The 13,529-nt window shown below is 42.2% G+C and overlaps 1 pseudogene; it reads right to left on the reverse strand.

Annotated features, from left to right (window-relative positions):
- Window positions 1–516: 516 nt before the first annotated feature.
- Window positions 517–3,417, reverse strand: LOC147419366 (uncharacterized; annotated as a pseudogene).
- Window positions 3,418–13,529: the final 10,112 nt, after the last annotated feature.

Genomic DNA, 13,529 nt, shown 5'->3' on the forward strand with positions numbered 1-13,529 from the left:
GCTTCTGCCCCCTGAGGTTCAAGAGAAAGTATACGTAATAGATCTGCTGATATCGCCTTATCTACAGAACAACTCAGTTTCCTTTTTGAGTCTGATGAACTGGTTTAGCAGAGTCAACTTTGATCTAGCGCGCTTTCTGCTCACTGCGTACAATCAATCGTGAGTATATTCTTGCCTTGTAAAAAACATCTTGCATTGCAAATCTCTCCTCATCTTTGATGGTGTCTTTGTAGTGATCATTGGAGTCTGATGTTATTTGACATGGAAGCTAAGATTGTTTACTACGCAAACTCCGGGCAAAGCAGGGCGTTTCACGGTCGTGTAAAAACGTAAGGTCTATTTGGGTACATTTGGAAAGCAGTGTAGTGTCTCTTTGGAATGTGTTGCTGACTCAAGTGGTTATGTATGTAGTGCCGCGAAAAAACTCGTATGTTGTGTAGAGCATCTTTTGTTAGAACATGATCTAGGAAATGTAGTCAAGCACGAACGGGTAACCGTGCCCACGCAGACTGAGGACTATAGCTGTGTGGCTGGCGAACCTGTTTAAATGCCGTGTTGCTCATCAGTCAAATTATGGATATACCAAACGTAAGTAATCTGCTGTTTTATTGTTTGCTGCAACGTATGTATGAAGCAACAGATGTCTGTATCACGCTTCTACAGGAACTTCGATTACATAACTACACCAACAACGATGTGCGACATTTTTTTGTAATGGCCATCCAGCATATTATAATCTCGGTAAACAGACACACAAGAGAGGAAGCGGCGAGAGCTGACGAGTTTGAAGAGGCTCACATTAACGAAATGACCCAACGCCACAATCAGACTCAAGAAGAAGTTCGAAATATGCAAGAAGCAATACACCAATATTATGAGGACGCCGCAGAAGTAGAGGAATGGGATGCACGTCGACGACAAGAGCAAGAATAGCGGGAAGCTTCACAGGTGCAAGAAGCATGGGAAGCCATGGAAGAGGCCCATGATTTCGAGCGACGCGAAAGGATGCCCAAGACCACTGTCCCCAGAGGCAAAGGTAGCAGCAACCGGAGCAGAGGGCAGGGGAGCAACCGGAGGAGAGGACAGGGGACGAGTGGCACAAACCGGGGGAGAGGACAGTAGCTGGGAAAGGGAGCAAATTACTCTTGACAGAAACAACACAATATGTAAAGTTTTGAAACATTGAAAATGTACATTTTTGAAACATTGTTTGACCGCCAAAAAATATCTCTGCATTAGTCATTTTGAAGAGTACATCATGGTTTGCATGGCATCAAAGCTCTTTGCGTGCACAAGGTATGTGACCTAGCTTCCGGTGGAAGCAATTAAGTGAAGTGTATTTGTTATGGACTCCTTGCACAATGTTGTTTTCTCCTTGCGCCTTGGAATCTGAAAAGAAGAAAAAGTTAGATTCAGTCATAGTGTATTAAAGACAATCATAGTGTTTTCTCCTTGCGCCTTGGAATCTGAAAAGAAGAAAAAGTTAGATTCAGTCATAGTGTATTAAAGACAATCATAGTGTTTTCTCCTTGCGCCTTGGAATCTGAAAAGAAGAAAAAGTTAGATTCAGTCATAGTGTATTAAAGACAATCAAAATTTATCGATTTAGTAAGCACCTTTCTATTGTTGAGACTGAATGCATACAATTCCGGCAAAAGTGGAAGTTCTTCACATGTAAGATCTATCCTGAGCTGTGCCAGAGTTGTGCTTGACATTGTCTCCATCACAGTAAGTAGGTTGTCTCTAAAGTAGAGCTCCATTGATAAAGGTTTTTTCTCGAGGTTGTTCTCTGTATCTTGGTCGAGTGGAATAAGTTGCCCACTAAGAAGATGATATCTAATATAGTAAAACGATACTAAGAAATTTTGAGAGCTTATAATGAACTTGCAAATTATGGACTTCTTTTGCAAAATACAGATTTTGTTCTGTGATTGTTTCCTATCCCAGTTATCATCTAAAAAGTCCAAACAGCTCTCAGACTTGCAAATGAACATTGTTGCCGTAGTTCTTATTTGCTCATCGAAGAAAAAAACTGCAAACACTTCAAGAGGCATAAATACTGCGAGCCGAACTATTTTTGTGGCAATTGAATACTTGAGGGACTTTTGTATATCCTAAAACAACTTATTCCTGAAGCCTTCACTAGTTTGCGAAGTAGGCAGGGACCAATCCTTGTTGTCAAAGGATGGAAGTGACAAACGAGCTACACGACCCCAACCAATGGAAGTTCTCGGTTCCACATATGACATATCATAAAAGAAAATTACATTATCTGCAAGTTCCTTGTGTTGTCTTCCTCGGTACATTTGCTCACCAATAAATGCATGGAAAGCATCAAAAATCCCAACTATACTCTCAACTATACTCTCAAAAGCCAATACGGTGTAAAGATGGAACTACAAAGTTGTAGACCACATGAAAACTTAGTGTAAATATACAATAGCAAGTAGAACACTTGTAAAAAACCTATCCCTAAATTTTAAACCATACCTTGTACTTGTTAGTTCCAAAGGTGGCATCCATGGCAAGCAAGTTATCATGGCCGTACTTGCTCATGATGTCCAGCTGCTATTTTGTTTGAATTCCAAGAGTAAAGGGTTTGTCTTCACTAGAACTTATGGGTTGGTAGAAATAAACATGCGCTTGGTTATCCATCACCCAATTGTGAACGCTAGTTGCATCATCAGCGCTTGTGCGAAATGTAATGTCCTCCATCTTGCAAGAGATGTTCAAGACATCTCGCATTGTGAGAAACAAATCTCTACTTGTGTGTAGGCTGCCACCCATCATATTTCTCTATGCCGTCTCTATGTGATGCGCAAACACTTGTTGTGGGGTGAAGCCCTTGAGGAGCATGTCTAAGATCCAGTCCTTCATTTGTTGCGATAAGCATGGTGCAAATTGTAGCCTCTTCTCGGATCCGTGATAGTTTTTACCATGGCAAATATTGTCATCTACATCAACATGATTCCATTGGATAAAGTTTATCCTTGCAACATTAGGGTATAGATAGAATTGGGAAACCACAAAATGGCATTGACATCCTGATTTTTTTTTGCCTTCTTGACCTCTTCTTTTTGGGTTAGGTTTAGGAGCTTCACCGCGATAGTCATCGGGTCCAAAAGCACACCAATATCCAATTTGTGCAAGGTGTGATTCGATAGTTGGCCTACTTAATGCATTTGGTTGCTTCACCTTTTTCCAATGTATATTGAAATGTGTCGGCGCATCCTCCTTTGCACATTCCCCAATGAGAAAGTCGTCGATTCGGCTCCAAGGAACATAAGCTACTTGAAGGGCACTATACTTTGAATGGGAATCATGCAAGATATCCCAATGAAAATTGCAAGCATCAAAAGGACCTTTCATGGGATTTTGAACATGGATACGACGAGAAAGCACTTGATTACATGCCATGTCGGAAGGGGGTGAGGATAAAAGCCAAGACTAGATGTGGATTTGGTGGCAGACAATCTTGTTGAGAAGAAGCAAGGTCATTTTGTGTGAAGGCTACATCACATGAATTGTCATAGAGTCATCAAAGATGTGTTGCACATTTAGAGAGAGAGAGAGAGAGAGAGAAAGAGAGAGGTCTTTGGGATGCAAAAGGAGGGTTTGGACTCTAGAGTCTTTGTTTTTATTGCATGCACTATGAGAGAGAGAGAGAGAGAGATGGATTTTATTGAGACTCTCCTTTTGAAGAAAGGTGGGAAGACAAGCATGCAATAGTCGACGCAACACAAGCTTCTTGCTTGCAGCTCGCTGCAGACGACCTTCAATTTTCTCTTTGAAATCTTGGTAGATTCCTCATAAAAGCTAATTAAAACTCAATGAGGATATTGATACTCGTCAGTAAATAGCAACAAATAGGTGATGGTCTCAATTTTCAACACCCTAAAATATTCACGATAGTGAGCTATAAGGTTTCCCCATGAGCAAAGAGTTCAAAATTACTTAAATATAGTGCAAAAGTAGGGAGAGGGGGGGGTTCGAGCGTTGATGCACAAGAAGGCCTGCAGAGAACATATCAGCAATGTTACCCTAGTGTTCGAGAAAACATATTTTCACAAACTTACAAAATTCCTTTGGGCAATGGAAAAGCTATGAGGTTTCTTTTAGTTGCTAGCAAAAACACAAAAAAGAACAAGCTCACAGTTATCCAATGTCAAGCTTGCTAGCACCTACCTCTTGCTTAGCATATCCACTCTTAAACTTAGCCACCAATTTATTTAATCTCTCAAGCAAAGAAATAAGTGACTTATATAAATAAGTGACTTACAAGAACTCTTGGTTATGTGTGTTTTGATAAAGTGCATCTCATTAACTCGCTCGATTTTATCATCGCTCGAAAAACTTGGCTCGGAGTTTGGGATTCCTCGAGATGCATATAACTCATGATGTACAAGTCTGATTCACAAGCTATGAAGCACAGCTGAAAATACTTATTGAAAACCATGTTTTGGAGACTCGAACAACCCAAAACACTAGTACCCAGGCCCAAAAAAACCAAACCTTTGGACATGAATTTTTACATGGTCACTCCCAAGACTCGAAGCACTATGTACACATATATATATATGAGGCTAGTGAGCAAGATTTTTGGCATGATCTACTAGCTTTATGCTCATCCAAAAAATGCCTAACATAGCTCGCCAACCCCCCCTAGCCCACTTGATCATTCATGACAAGCAGAGGTTTCCAAGGTGAACAACTATTGTAGCTCATTCCCAAAAACCTCATTTTCATCCTCGGATGTCTTCACACTATCTTCCTCCATTGATAGCATCTCATCTGTCACAATTGTCATTAAACATGATGGATATTTCGTTAGTCTATAGCCATTAACACGGTATTATGATGTGCACCATCCAAATCTGACAGCTAATATGTGCCATTGTCAAACTTGTTCACAACAGTAAAAGGACCTTCCCAGTTAATTTGAAACTTTTTTTGAAAGGTATTGTTCAACTTACTATTGTATCGCAACACAAGATCACTCTTTTCAATTCCCTTATCCTTCACACAATCATTAGCCTTTATTTGTGCTTTTTTTGACACTCCTCATAGTAGCTTAAAGCCAAAACTTTGTCCAATTGCAAGCATTGTAAATCCAATAACCTTTTTTGCCAATTATCTCTTTGCTCTTCATCTCCCAATGACAACAATTTAAGTGCGGGAATCTCCACTTCAATTTGCAATAATGCTTCCTTGCCATAGACCAAGTGGTAAGGAGAAAACCTTGTGCTTATTTTGATAGCAGTTCTATAGGCCCATAATGCACAAGGCAACTCTGAATCGCAAGTTTTCCCATGTGTCTGGGTCATCTTTGTCAAGATTCTCACCAACTCTCCATTGAACCTCTCATTGAGACCATTTTTTTTCACTTTCTATCTTTTTATATAAAAGCATAATTTTTGGATGATCAGGTAAAACACCTGTCAACAAAAAATCCACCTCCTTTGATAACACTTCCCTTCCATGTTATGCAGGGGCATTAGCTCTCAACACACATACACAAGTGATCATTTCTTGAGCAGCATCATGAGCTTCCTTATTTTGAGACCTTTCAATATGCTGCAAATTCCATGCTTCAAACGTTTTGAGTAACAGTTTCACCTTGAAGCATAAATTTTTCACTTTAGGATTCTTATTCTTCCATACTCCCAATACTTGCTTCACAACCAGCAAGGCATTTCCTTTGATTTGTAGGTGTCTCATTCCCTATTGTAAACATATGTGCAAGCCACCTTCAAGAGCCATGTACTCTGCTTCATTGTGTTACTATTTGCATCAAGTCTCAACCTTTTTTTCTTACAAGTTTTCCTTGTGCATCATAAATGACAACTCCTCCCAAAGCAGCATTATGACTTCTTTGATAAGAGCCATCAAAATATAACAATGAAGCATTAGATATGGTAAGAGTTTTGACCTTCTTTATTTGCACCACCTCTTCCTTAACCAAAACAAGAGTCTCCTTATAAGTGAGTAAATCTACCAGGGTAGCCCGAGTACGCTCTTTCACTAAAAAAGTGAACTGAAACTCATGAAGTTCAATAACCCACCTCATCACTGTCTTTGATATATTTGAGTTATTAAACAGCTAAGGAAGCAATGAATAATTGGTGAGAAAAGTGAACGACTTTTGCAACAAGTAATGCTTGAAATCATCTGCAAGCATAAACCATACTGGTCATCACCGATTCAATTTTTGAGTAATCTCTTTCATGAGGAGTCTTCACTCTACTAGCATAATGAGCAGGCTTCATATACTGAGATTCCTTCCACCTTTGCAACAACATAGCCCCAATGGCATCATCTCCCGTTGATGGGTTAACATAGAATTCCTTTTCCCAATCAGAAACTTGCATAATAGGTGGTGTACTCAAAACTTCTTTGACTCTGTCAAAAAAATCTTCACAGTCACGTGTCCACTCCAATGGATCATTTTCAATCGCTTGCTGCAATGGATACAATAATTGTGATGCCAAAGGTAACTCAAGACAGATACTTAACCTTTTTTTATGAAAGTGGCCAACTGTCTTGTATCCTTTGGAGATGACATCAATAACAAGGCTTCTACTTTCTCAAGACCTGCCTCTATTCCGTTTTTTGAAATCACGTGTCCAAGAAGCTTCACCCTTGGCTGCGCCAAATGGCACTTCTTAGGATTCAGTTGACCCTCACATTCATCACACCTTGCAAAAGTCATTTCAAGCTTTTGAACATGCTCTTTCCTTGAACTATATACATAGAAATCATATATGATCCCTTTGACCAAGGAATAGGGTAAGGACCCAATCCACTTTTCTTTCAAAATCTCCAAGCCCATTTGTTAACCCAAAAGAAAGGCAGCAAAAGCAAAAACAACCCCATGGAATGATAAAAATAGTCTTTTTCCGGTCTTCAACAGCAACAATAAGTTGAAAATACCCTGAATAACCATCAAAGACACTGTATCTGTTGAAATTAGGGTTGCAAAGAAACGCACTTCTTGGAGAAGACGAAGGAAGCTCAAGGCATGCAATAGAGAGTGTGTTACTTAGTGTGAAATGAAAAGATAGAGATCCCTAGAGTGATGGGCGTATATAGAATGCACGGGAGAGTAAACCTTCTAAAGAGGGAAAATTTGCCCCGGCGGTCCTAGTGTGTTCACACACATCACTACCACATGTATATAGTAACAAATCCCCCCTGGAGTGATGCGGTGAACGAGAGCTCGCACATGAGTAAAGGGAAGTGCCATGCCCAGAGGACATGATCAGTCCACAAAGGGGACTAAGCCCAAAGCTTTGCGGAAAACTTCAAGCTTCTTACGAGACAATGCCTTTGTGAAAAGATCTGCAAGGTTGTCCTTTGTTGGCACATAAGCCAAGCTGATCTCTCCTTCTGAGAGCCTCTCCCTCACATAGTGGTAATGCACCTCAATGTGCTTTGTGCGAGCATGAAAAACTGGGTTCCTCGCAACAACTGCCAATGTGCTCTCACTGTTAGTGTAGATAGTGTTGGCAGTGTCTTGTCCAACACCCAAATTCGCTGTAAGGCGTTGTGGGCGGGATGGAAACACACAAAATGCCTCTATAACAACCCGTCACACACTCTTGGGAAGATACACACACACACTATGGGGCACCACTCGGCTTACACAACACACCTGGCCGAGACAGGGAACACACCGATGGAGTGAGAGGAGAGAGACTATCCACTTGCCCACTCCACACAGAGACACACACACACACACATACACACCCAAAAAACTCAGCTCAAAAGAGGAGAACTTCTGATATTTAGATACAATAGATCTTGGGCCAACACCAATGGGGCAAATAGTTTACACGGTTTTCAAGAAATACACCAGATACAACCACAAAGTTAAGCAGAGGCTTCACTCATCGGAGAAGATTACACAGCAAAAATAGAAAATAACAAGTGAGGAATTTGGCAAAATGGACAGTGCCATCACATCCGGAACGGCCCAAAACCCCAGTCTACAATGTCAAAGTGCTCAAATCCGACCTCGGATGAGCAGTTTACGGTCAAAACAGGCTCCAAAAATCCCAAAAACACACCTGCGGCTGTTCCTCCTCTTCTCTCCACGTTTTTTCTGGTCTTCTCTCATTTTTTTCAGTTCCCACACTTAGCTTTATTAGTTGGGCACCCTTGGCCTTTTAAATGACCTCAAACGGACCCCGAACAGGCCAAAAACTGACCTCGCAGTGCATAGTTGTCACCTTTTTGCATCATCCGCACACCTGGCACTCAGCTTTTTCCAATAATGCATCCCGCCACCACGTGAAGTGGCCCCAAAATATGGTCCTCATGATGACCTTTCTGCATAATTATCACAAGAAAACACCCACGTTGTGTCCGTACTCATCCACGTGCAAGTATTGACCCCATTCGGCCTCCTGACGCCACTAGATGCCATCTGACGCACCTGCTTACCTCATGTCGTCGGCCCGCGGATAGCTTCCTCGAGAAGTTTTACGCGCTACCAACTCCTCATTATTATAGAAAAAACACACTAGTACTAGTAATAGTGAAAATCGATGCACTATGTACACCATGTCCTACTTGTACACATGTGGGCCCCACGTAACCACCTGGCTCTGGAAAATGGGCAATCCTTTATTTGATGCACCATGCATATGTATGTACATATGCGCAATCCCTTGCTCCAAAAAACTCCTGACATAATTTGCCCATCCCCTAGCTTGCTAGAGCATTCATGCTCAGCAGCAGCAAAAAGAGATATTCACTCCACCTGGATCCCACACAAAAACACTTTGCCTTCCTTGCATCAAAAGCTTAATCAAGGTTCCACCTGGTTCCCAAGGAAAACCTAAAGAGATGCCATATATCAACCTTGCATCAAGGAAACAATCAATTATTTTGTCCGAGACCTGCATGAGCAAATATATCTCCTTCTCCATAGCTGAGAGGTCTCCACTGATCATTTGTGTCATCAATTCCTGCTTCTTTTACAATTCAACCTTTGATTGCATCAGCTCTTCAATCACTTCATAAGGCCCTTCACTTTCATCTTCAACCTCATTTGCAAATGCGACTAAACCAGACTCTTGGATTTCATTGTCCATAAAAAGAAATGAAACATCAACATCCTCATCACTGCTGGTAGTACTATCACTATCCTCATCAGTCACTGTGGAATAGTCTTCATCACTAGACTCATCCTCATCTTCATAAATCTCCTCCAATTGTTTCCTTGTGTCCATATTGTATAGCTTTTTGGCACCTGTCTTTCCATAGAGGCTAATTGTACCACGTCTCCAATCCTGAACAGCTCCCACTGCACGTAACCATGGTCTGCGTAGTATAATAGGATATGCTCCCAATCCTATTGGCATCACATGAAAATCAACCACCGCCTTTGCATCATACGCCTCCACTTCTGAGCTCTTTACAACACCCAAACATTTTACTTTTTGATGGTTTGCCAATCTGATCCGAAAGCCTGACACCCTAGTCACTGTAAGACCCATCTTCTCAACGCATGAGTGTGTTATGATGCATATTTGGGCTCCGCCATCAACATAACCTTGTCTCATATTTTTTCTTTTGTGCCACACATCTACGATTGGACAAATGTCTAGTACCTCATCCATCGCCAACACCTTCATTGAACCTCTCTCTGGTTCTTTCTCCATTGGGTTAACCATCCTCTTCCACTGTCGCCTTAGCTTTGGCACCATCTCTATAAGCTGCCCAAAAGTAACATCTGCCTTCCTGCTTGTCAGATCCTCCTTCAAGTCATAGCTTAATTGCCCATCCCCTAGTGGAAAATCTGAAACATGAAACTTGCGACGAGCCCTTCTTTTTCTCTTGGCATTGATATCCTCGCCTTCATGACTCTTTCCCTTCTTCTTACTAGGACCTGGGGCACTTCTTCCTTCCTTATCCTCTGTGGTCCTCTTCCCAATAGGCATCACTAATGTATCCTCTAGCTTTGATGCCTTCTCCAAGGTGACTACACTTAGCACTTTTTTCTTTCCCTTTTCCTCCTGGGTCAGTCCACTGGTTCCTTCGTCTCCCTTAATTTCAATGCCATAATCATTTGACCTAGTTAGCACCTGTCTTGGCAATGGATACATGTCTCCACCCATCCTTGGTGGCTTATCACATTGCGGGCTGATGTGTCCCAACTCTCCACAATTATAACATGTGGGCGTCTGCCTCCAGAACCTACCATTTCTTTGTCCAACACCATTCCTGGGTTTATCTTCACCTCCTGGCTGATTTGAAAACCTTCCTCGACCTCGATTATTTCCCACTTGACCTAGCAGATTTAGGCTGAGATTCTTCATTAAATCTACCACTTGCCTCATGTCTTGCCTAAGCCCATCATCTTGCATAGATGTAGTGACCACTGCTGGCATAACCTGAGTAGTAACAGAAACCACTGGTTCATGATGAACCCCTGGCATGCGACCTTGTAAAGAGTCCATAGGCTGAAATTCAGACCTCATGGGCAAAGACTCCACCCCTAACTGGCTCATTTTTCTCAACTTCCACTCTTTGTTCCTTGCCACCTCCAATGCATCTTCATATGTCCTAGGCTTCTTTAGCTCCACTCTCCAACGTATATTCTCCCAAAGACCAGCCAAGAACCTGTCCTTCTTCATCATGTCAGGAGGGGGTACCTGTGGTGCTAAGGCCTTGCACATCCTCTCCCATGCCAATGAAAACTTGCGTATGTATGCATCTACTAGCTCTCCTTCCTTTTGCACTAAAGCTTGTACTTCTTGCCACACTTTGTCAGGATCTTCTATCTTCACAAAATCCACTTCCAATCCATGCCTTAGATTGTCCCAACTCAATCTTACAGGCGGATCAGCCACACACAACTCCTCTTCAAATGCTTTGGACCAAACTCGTGCATCACTCTTCAAACAAATTTGGAGAAGGCGTAACATCTGTGCTGGGTCATGAATTTGGTTGCTAATGTAGGCAACCTCCATCTTTTTCAAAAAGTCTTCCACATCTTCATCACTTCTTGCATGAAACTCCGGATAAGAGAAAGCCATGGCTACCCAAGTTACGATGCTTTGAGAACCCCTTCGAACACACCTGCAAAAACCCAAAACTTTTCACTACCCAATCCCCAGAAACTTCAATGGAGCTCAGCTTTAGATAAGGACAAACACATGCACATCAAATCAGTTTTCATAGTTAATCATTGGAATTACAACAGGCAAAGGACATTCCAGGATCTCTCTTAATCTTCTTGGCCCGAACATAAAGACTATGCGCTGCTGGAAAAAAATCTTCCTGGATACATGAACATTTATCTGGATTCTCTGAGTTAAATGAAAAGGAGAGAATTGAGGGCCATTTTGATCATCCATTAAAGTCAACCATGCAGCTCCCAAGAAGGCACACCTGACTTATCCTCTGATTTGGCAAAATTTCAGCACCATAACAGCATAAATGGCTCAAAAGACAAAAAAACCAGCCATCACAACGCGGAAAAATTTTGGCAGAGTTTCCCCATAAGTAGAGCAGTAGGAACCCAAAATATAGACTGTATATGTATGCATAAACTGTCAACAATAGAACCCGAGCATCAAATAGGACTCACTCTACATTTGAGAATCCCCCAGCTCAATAAAACCTCACGCTATCGACTCTCACACGAAGGCTAATGCAAATCGCGTATAGTCAAGTCTCAGAAATGACTATCTTACAGACCAAGTCTCAGAAATGGCTGGGACTTCAAAATAAAACCAAGTATGGCTCCACAAAGGCGTACAATGGTAGTTTCCATAAGTAACGTACAATCCAGTAGACTATGCGCTCAAGCAGGCGCTAAATGATGCATACCCACAACAACTGCAAGTGACACCACTCCTAGTATATCACTCAGTACTCCAGCTACATGTACTTGCATGAATCACATGTACCTGTACCTGTCCCTGTAACCTGTAACCTGTAACCTGTAATCTGCAACCTGTAATCCCGAATCTCGACGCTTGAAGCTCGAAGCAGAAGGTATTCGAAGAAGATCCTCAGTGGGGGCACCAAAAGAATGTGGGCGGGATGGAAACACATAGAACGCCTCTATAACAACCCGGCACACACTCTTGGGAAGATACACACACACACACTATGGGGCACCACTCGGCTTACACAACACACCTGGCCGAGACAGGGAACACACCGATGGAGTGAGAGGAGAGAGACTATCCACTTGCCCACTCCACACAGAGACACACACACACACACACACACACATACACATCCAAAAAACTCAGCTCAAAAGAGGAGAACTTCTGATATTTAGATACAATAGAGCTTGGTCCAACACCAATGGGGCAAATAGTTTACACGGTTTTCAAGAAATACACCAGATACAACCACAAATTTGAGCAGAGGCTTCACTCACCGGAGAAGATTACACAGCAAAAAATAGCAGAAAAATAGTGAGTAATTTGGCAAAATGGACAGCGCCATCGCGTCCGGAACGGCCCAAAACCCCAGACTATAATGTCAAATGCTCAAATCCGATCTCGGATGAGCAGTTTACGGCCAAAACAGGCTCCAAAAACCCCAAAAACACACCTGCGGCTGTTCCTCCTTTTCTCTCCACGTTTTTTCTGGTCTTGTCTCATTTTTTTCAGTTCTCACACTTAGCTTTATTAGTTGGGCACCCTTGGCCTTTTAGATGACCTCAAACGGACCCCGAACAGGCCAAAAACTGACCTCGCAGTGCATAGTTATCACCTTTTTGCATTATCCGCACACCGGGCACTCAGCTTTTTCCAATAATGCATCCCACCACCACGTGAAGTGGCCCCAAAATATGGTCCTCATGATGAACTTTCTACATAATTATCACAAGGAAACACCCACGTTGTGTCCGTACTCATCCACGTGCAAGTATTGACCCCATTCGGCCTCCTGACGCCACTAGATGCCATCTGACGTACCTGCTTACCTCATGTCGTCGGCCCGCGGATAGCTTACTCGAGAAGTTTTACGCACTACCAACTCCTCATTATTGTAGAAAAAACACATTGGTACTGGTAATAGTGAAAATCGATGCACTATGTACACCCTGTCCTACCTGTACACATGTGGGCCCCACGTAACCACCTGGCTCTGGAAAATGGGCAATCCTTTATTTGATGCACCATGCATGTGTATGTACATATGCTCAATCCCTTGCTCCAAAAAACTTCTGACAGCATCTGAGCCATACACACTCAACCGTAGCTCTGAAGACTGCCATGTACTCAGCCTCACAACTCAAAGTGGCCACAGTAGGTTGCTTCTTGCTCAACCATGATATACATGAATTGCCAAGCATGAAACAAAAACCACTTGTGGACACTCGCATGTCAAAACAACTAGCCCAATCTGAGTCCGAAAAAGCATGTAAATCTGGCGACAATGATCCCCCCTTGGGATAAAACAAGCCAAGATGTAAAGTGCCACTAATGATCCCTCCTCTAGCCTGCTCATTTTCAGCCCTTTCCTCATCAAGTACATCATGTACATTTGCATCAGTAATA

Source organism: Adiantum capillus-veneris, chromosome 29, assembly GCF_014529385.1.
Source record: "Adiantum capillus-veneris isolate H3 chromosome 29, ASM1452938v2, whole genome shotgun sequence".
NCBI classification, from domain to species: domain Eukaryota; kingdom Viridiplantae; phylum Streptophyta; class Polypodiopsida; order Polypodiales; family Pteridaceae; genus Adiantum; species Adiantum capillus-veneris.